The following is a 7,248-nucleotide window of genomic DNA, read 5'->3' as shown; positions in this document are numbered from 1 at the left end:
CTTCTTCTTCTTCTTCTTCTTCTTCTTCTTCTTCTTCTTCTTCTTCTTCTTTAAAGATTTTATTATTTTGAGAGAGAGGGAGAGAGAGCATGGGAGAAACAGTACAATCACAGGGGAGGGGCAGAGGGAGAGGGAGAGGGAGAAGCTGATTCCCCACTGAGCAAGGAGCTCTACACAAAACTCTATCCCAGGACCCTGGGATTATGACCTGAGTTGAACGCAGATGCTTAACTAACTGATCCACGCAGGTGCCTTCTGACTTTGTGGCAGATCTAAGTACCTGTAATCATAATAGTTTGTATTTACTGAGGTCTTCTGTGTGCCAGGCAAAACGTTAAGAATTTTAGAATCTTTTTATTCTCATAACTTTCTGAGGTGAATACCTGAATAATTTCCGTTTTACAGATGAGGAATTTGGAGCTTAGACAAGTTAGATAACTTTCCCGTAATTAAGTGGTAGAGCTGGGATTCAAACCCTGGTCATCTCACTTCATTCCCTCTGGGGGCCATAAAAACTCACCCCTCAGCTATCCTGCTACAAGGAGCACAGTTGGTGGATCGTCCCAGCTGCTGGCCCTCTGGATCCACCATGGTATTTGCACTATGGGCTACTCCCAGACCATGACTTAGGGTTACTAAGGGTTTGCTAACCCATTCCTATGGAGGTATAGAATTCCATGTGATTTTATGTGAGGAACACCCCATCAGTCCGGCCAGAATGTCTTAGAACAGCTCTGTAATTGGAGATTCTTTCCCATCTAAACTTCCTTCCCTCTCCTTGCAGGTGTGCGACCTGCATCACGATGTGAGGCTCTTCCCTTACGCCTGCTTCCTCTTTTCTCCTTCACAAGCATTGCCCTGAACAAATCTCCTGCACATCTAATCATGTCTTGGTGTCTGCTTTTTGGAGGGTCCAAAAAGCACACTACCCCTGCCTTATTCTGACATAAACCTTATCCTTATCTGCTCACTCCAAGGGCCAAGCAAGCATGGCCAGTCACATTTTAGATTGATGGAATACCTGTCTTCGAAAGACCTTTGATGATTTCAAAATATTACTTCCCCCATTCTGTATTCTTTAATTAAAAAAATAAACATGATCTACAGTTACGGTGGCATTTCTTAGATCTGAGGGACCACAAAAACATGTGACTAAAGGTTAGAGACATAGTGTGCGTGCAGAGATAGGAAAATGAGAAGAGCCCTGAAGGGCGTTCTTACCAGGTTTATCCAAACACGGTGCAGAGTGCACCGAAGCTATTCCCCAAACACCAGGCACCAAATTCTTTGAAATGACAGAAAAAAGTATAAAGAATTCAGCAAATACTGGGATATGCAGCCTAATTCCCTCCTCTTTTTGGAACGCCCCAATACTCAATGGTGTATTAAAGACCCCTACGGATCCCACGGCAAAGAGACTGGCTTCAATCCCCACATCTAGTCTTCCTCTCATCCCAAATCTAGTCTTAATTTCCACCCTCAAGGTGTTTTCTTGCTTTCATGTGTTAGTTTGTTGACCCTATTCTCTAAGAGTGGCAACTGAAAGATTTTCTTACTTAGAGGAATTCCTCAACCATCCATCTAAAAAGCATTCACTGGGAATGTCCAAGTTTCAGGCTATACTTTGTGGGAAGTAAACATGAACCTGGTCCCTAACTTCCTGAGAGACTTAAATACAGAAAAGGAAAGGTAAGGCATGCAAATAGATTATTCAACAGGAGCTGCTCTGGATAAGGGCCCTAGTGTTGCTCCTTGGGACCAACAGGAAATGTTCTGTGAGAAAAATCATCTTTGTGCTGGCCTTCAAGGGTTGTCTTCCTTCATATGGATTATAACTCCAATTAACTTTCGAAATGGGAATAACTTGACTTTTAATGATTATAAAGTAACACTTATATATTAGTTTCCTAGGACTACCATGACAAAATATCAAAAAATGAATGGCTTTTCAACAACAGAGATTTATTCCCTCACAATTCTGGATACTAGAAGTCTAGAATTGAGGTATTGATTTCACCTTACCTCTTTCTAGTTTCTGGTGGGAGCCTTCAAGCATCAATCCTTGGTGGTTCTATTTTTTAAAAATATTTTACTTATTTGTTTGAGAGACAGAGCATAAGCAGGGAAAGCAGCCAAGGAGAGGGAGAAGGAGAGGGAACCTGACATGGGGCTCGACCTCAGGACCCCAGAATCATGACCTGAGGTGAAAGCAAATGCTTGACTGACTGAGCCACCCAAGTGCCCCAATCCTTGGTGGTTCTTAGACACAACACTTGAATCTCTTTCTCCATCATCACATGGCATTCTCACTTTACACGGCTGTTTCTCCTCTTCTTATAAGGATACTACTTGTGTTCTAAGTCCACACTATTCTAGTGTGGTCTCATCTTAACGAAGTACATACATCAATAAGGTCACATTTTGACAAGCTGAGGGTTGGAACTTCAACATAACTTTTGGGGGGACAGAATTCAACCTCATATACTCACTATTAAAAAATCAGATGATAATAGAAAAACACAAAGAAGGATGCAAATGATACCACTGAAAAATGATCACTGTTAATAACTTTCTATTTTTCTTTACATACACATGTAAAAGAAACAACATATTCTATATACAATGTTGTGACTTCCTTTTTCTCAAATTATATCCTAAATATCTTCCAAATCAGTAAATATATATATGACCCAGGTAATTGATACACAGTAATTTATCTAATCAGGTCTGTCCTATGATTGAAAGCACTATAAACTGCCCATTATTTAGCTTTGTAAAAGACCAAAAACTTCTAAGTCTTTATATACTTACAGTTTTAATTTAGTCATTTTTAAAAAGGTTTTATTTATTTATTTGACAGGGAGAGAGAGAGAGAGAGACAGCAAGAGAAGGAATATAAGCAGGGGGAGTGAGAGGCAGAGAAGCAGGCTTCTCGCTGAGCAGGGAGCCTGACTTGGGGCTGGATCCCAGGACCTCATATGGGATCATGACCTGAGCTGAAAGCAGATGCTTAACGAACTAAGCCACCCAGGCATCCCTAGTCATTTGTGTTTATCTATCATTATCCTTTTCCATCTCATTTTTCCTGTACCTTAAAAAAAATTAAAAAGTCTTCCAGTTTCTTACTCCAGAACACTTATATAGTCTCAGGAAGCTATTATTTTATGTTTGGCATTTTTGTCAGTCATTTAAGAGTTGGGCTATGAGCCATCAGTGGCTAACACTCTTGCAAGTGGGGGAACAAGGACCTCAGCTCTAGAGGGATCAGATCTAGGTGAAGCACCACAGTGTCCATTATTCTGGTGAGAACTCCAGTGACCTGAGGAAATCACCGTATTGTTTTCCACCTAGGTCAAGTCCAAATTTAAGACAGATGTTTCCTCAAATGGTTCTGTTTTATTAATAAATGAGTTTCGTGCCTGTGCAAAGTGTCAGGCCTCAGAGGCAGTGATTTCAAGGACAATCACCTCTGGATCTAATTTGAGAAGCTAAACCAGTCACCTTTTTTCAAAGCAAGGATACAGGAAGAAGTTTTCGGGAGGTAGTTTAACAGAAACTTGATTGATTTCACAGAAAAGAGAGCTACGTGAGTTACTGGATAAAGAAAATGGTGTGTGCCATATGATGGCACTAACTAAAAACAAAGTCTTATGATTCAATAAAGATGATAACCCTTGACTTTTTCAATATACAGATTTTCCTCAACTTAACAGTGAGGTTACATCACAATAAACTCGTAAGTTGAAAACACTAAGTCAAAAATACATTTAATACACCTAACCTACCGAACATCATTGCTTAGCCTAGCCCACCTTAAACATGCTCAGAGCACTGACGTTAGCCTAAGTTGGGCAAAATCATCAAACACAAAGCCTACTTTATAATAAAGTGTTGACTATCTTGTGTAATTTCTTGGATATTGTACTGAAAGTGAACAACAGAATGGTTGTATGAGTACAGCATGGTAGGAGTGTATGGGTTGTTTGCTCTGGTCATGGTGTGGTTACTGGGAGCTGCAGCTTGCTGTCACTGCCCAGCATTGTGAGAGAATAGCTCACTGCATAATGCTAGCCCCAGGAAAGATCAAAATTCAAAAGCTGATAAATGATTTCTATAAAACGCATATGACTTTCATACAATCATAAAATAAAAAAATTTAAGTTGAACAATCATAAGTTGGGGACTGTCTGTACTCTATGGGGCTTTCAGTAGTAGTGTTTTGCTACTTTTGGAGATAGGTGTGGGAGTTTGCTGAAGTGAGATGAAATAAAAATGTCTACGGTTGGATAGCCATATGGAAAAAGGGAAAATTCCATTCTTTATTCTACATTGGATAAATCCCAAATGGATCAGAGATATATTTTTTTTAAAGAAAGAAAACCATACCAGTACTAAAAAAATAAAATAAGTGAAGTCCTTTATAACCTGAGAGGGGGGTAAACATTTCTACCTATGACTTAGAATCTAGAGTATTAAGGGAAGAGATTGATTACAATTTAAACAAACAAAAATGCAAAGCAGAAAGTCCAATAAAAGTCATTAAAAGTGTTCAGAGTATTTCACATTGGGCTAATATGTAAAATGTTTCCAAAATTTTTTTAGAGATCATCCGTTGGAAAACAGGCCTTGCTCTCCATCTATTGGTTACCATTTTTATGAGATTTTGGCTTATCTATTATATTTACTTTGGAAATAAAAACAAGTGCCTACTTGTGTATGTATTTCTAAGCCCCCTTTTACACAAAAAGTAGCATACTATATACCTTCTTTTGGGCCTTGCTTGTTCCACTTCATTTCATAGCCGTGTATCCGCCACATTCCTCAAGACTCATCATACTTCACTGTATGCACGTGTCATTTGAAAAGATGCTCCACCTCACTTATAAAAAGATAAATGTAAAACTGTAATCATATACCATTTGCTACCTATCAAATTAGCAAAAATCCACTCTATTGGAGAGGCTGTGGGGAAACAGGAACTCTCATAAGTTGCAAGTGTGAATATAAAATCACACAACCCCTATGAAGGTGAATTTGGCAATATTAAACAAAATAACATGTTCCTTTACCTAGCAATTCCATTGGCAGGATTCTATGCTAATGAGCCATTAGCAAAAGCATATTGTCTATGCACACAGAACTTCTGTAATACCAAAAGACTGGAAATACCCCATGTATCTAGCCATAGAGGCATAGTTGAATAAACTTCCATCTACATATAACTAAAAAGAAGAATTAGGTGCAGTTCAGGGTATGTACAGGGTACTTTGCTAGTACATCCTAATGGGACACAGCATGAGGACAAAAAGAAACACACAAACTTAAGCTTCACTCAGCAGTTTTAGCAATATTGTTATTATTTATATATATATGTATGTGTGTATACATGTATACATGGATAAGGCAAATATGTAATTATGTTACTATCATTAAGAGCCAATAATTTCATGTTAAAAGGAAGGAGACAAAAGAAATAAAATCAAAGAGCTCAGCTTTGAAAAAAAGATTATGACACAGAAAAGGCACTTAAGGTTCAAGAGCAGTATCCATATTTAAGAAAAGGAAATCTGAGACATCTAAAATCCAAAACAATGTGAAGTTTGGAGTGGGGGGAGGAGGCTAAAGACAACGTAAGTAATTTTTTTTTAAGTTAGGTAATTTTTTTAAAAAGATTTTATTTGACATAAAGAGACAGAGCGAGAGAGGGAACACAAGAAGAGGGAGTGGGAGAGGGGGAAGCAGGCTTCCTGCTGAGCAGGGAGCCTGATGCAGGGCTCCATCCCAGGACTCTGGGATCATGATCTGAGCCAAGGCAGACGCTTAACGACTGAGCCACCCAGGCACCCCAAGTTAAGTAATTTTTAAAAAGTTATTTCTTTAGCAAAAAGAAACGAGTAGGAGTAGGTTCAGTTTAGTCTCTGATGCACTGGTTCCTGTTAAAAATCGATGGCTTTTCTGCAGTGCTTTTATTTCCTGAATGCTGGTCCCACTCCACCACCCCACTTTCACTTTTTACCAATTTCTACTGATTCTTCTGATCAATCATTGCTGTGTTGCCCCTCCGCGCACGAAGGATCTTTTACTATACTCTATCATCGATTAGTATTCCCTGCTTTACTACACCTTTCTGTTGATTAATTATAACCCCACTAATACAATTGTTTAATTTTCTCTTCCCCTAAACTGTCCGGTTTTGCTCTTTATCTTATCCCATATTGCACAGCAGGCGCTCACTAGTTGTTACGACACAGAAAAATGCTTCACTTCCATTTTGTTCCCTTTCTTCAGGGAATCATCTTTAGATTTGGGAAAAAGGTAGACTACCCAAGGACTGAACTCCAAAAGGGGCAAAATGATTCTAAAAAAAAAAAACTTTCCCTACTTAAATTCCTTCGTTGGACAAATATTGCTAGGCGACAGGGCTGCAACAGTGGATAAGGCAGGTGAACTTCTGTCGCTACTCGCACCGAGTTTCCCTGGGGGCGAGGCGGAGTGACAGTAAACGTTCGCTCTATTGCTTGTATTTAAATTGAGTACCGGTCTCTTGCCCTAAATGAATCACGTCCCAGAAAAAAAAAAAAAAAAAAAAAAGTGTACATCTTGCTGGGATCGCTGCTGTTTGAGAATGTTACAGCAGCCCAGGCACAGCGGTGCGGTTGTGCAGTCCTGCTCTCAACAGCATCACCAACAATTCAGCCATGCGTGGACCTTACTCCAAATCCCAACGAGTGCCCCTTCTGCAGCTGCCGCCTCCCGCGGACTTCGCATTCCTCCCGCACTCAAGTCCCCCATGACAGGTCTTCTTTGGGTGTCTAACTCCCTGTGTGCTAAGATTTGAGCATCACTATCAGTTCCCCAAACAAGGATCAGTTTCTAAAGCCGAGGTAACCTCTAAAACCCCTGCTTTAGGGTTATCCAAATCAGCGTTTGTGAACCCTGACTCAGGTTGTCTCACCTCGGGTTCCGTAGAACCGGTTTCTCCGTTAGGGGGCCTTTAGCTTCAGCCAAGAAGTATGGGTGTCTATTTCATTTCCCCGAATGTATTGTCTCCGTCGGGGGCCAGGTGTATTAAAATACGCTCTAAAAAGTGTTTTCCTCCAAAAATTTGGCTATGAAGAAGCAAGTGCAACGTAACTTTTTTTTCCCCCCATATTTCTTAGTTTTGCCCACCACGCCCTTCGTGAGCACCCTCTTTGCCCTTGTCTCACTAGACAGGCAGCTCCTGGCCACTCTCTGAGGTCCTGATTT

At 40.1% G+C, this 7,248-nt stretch overlaps 1 long non-coding RNA gene across 3 annotated transcripts in view; it reads right to left on the bottom strand.

Annotated features, from left to right (window-relative positions):
* Window positions 1-7,005, bottom strand: part of LOC131998681 (uncharacterized) — a 27,054-nt gene extending 20,049 nt beyond the window's left edge. For 2 of the 3 annotated variants that reach the window (XR_009398818.1, XR_009398816.1), the window contains exons 1-2: window positions 6,956-7,005; window positions 4,764-4,879 (exon numbers count right to left, since the gene is read on the bottom strand). This is a non-coding gene — a long non-coding RNA (uncharacterized LOC131998681). Of the gene's footprint in view, window positions 1-1,221; window positions 1,286-4,763; window positions 4,880-6,955 lie in introns of those variants that run through there. The other variant, XR_009398817.1, reaches the window with a different exon arrangement.
* Window positions 7,006-7,248: the final 243 nt, after the last annotated feature.

Source organism: Mustela nigripes, chromosome 13 (assembly GCF_022355385.1).
Source record: "Mustela nigripes isolate SB6536 chromosome 13, MUSNIG.SB6536, whole genome shotgun sequence".
Lineage (NCBI taxonomy): Eukaryota > Metazoa > Chordata > Mammalia > Carnivora > Mustelidae > Mustela > Mustela nigripes.
Note: the sequence above shows the minus strand (reverse complement) of the source record. Positions and strands in the feature narration are given on the sequence as shown.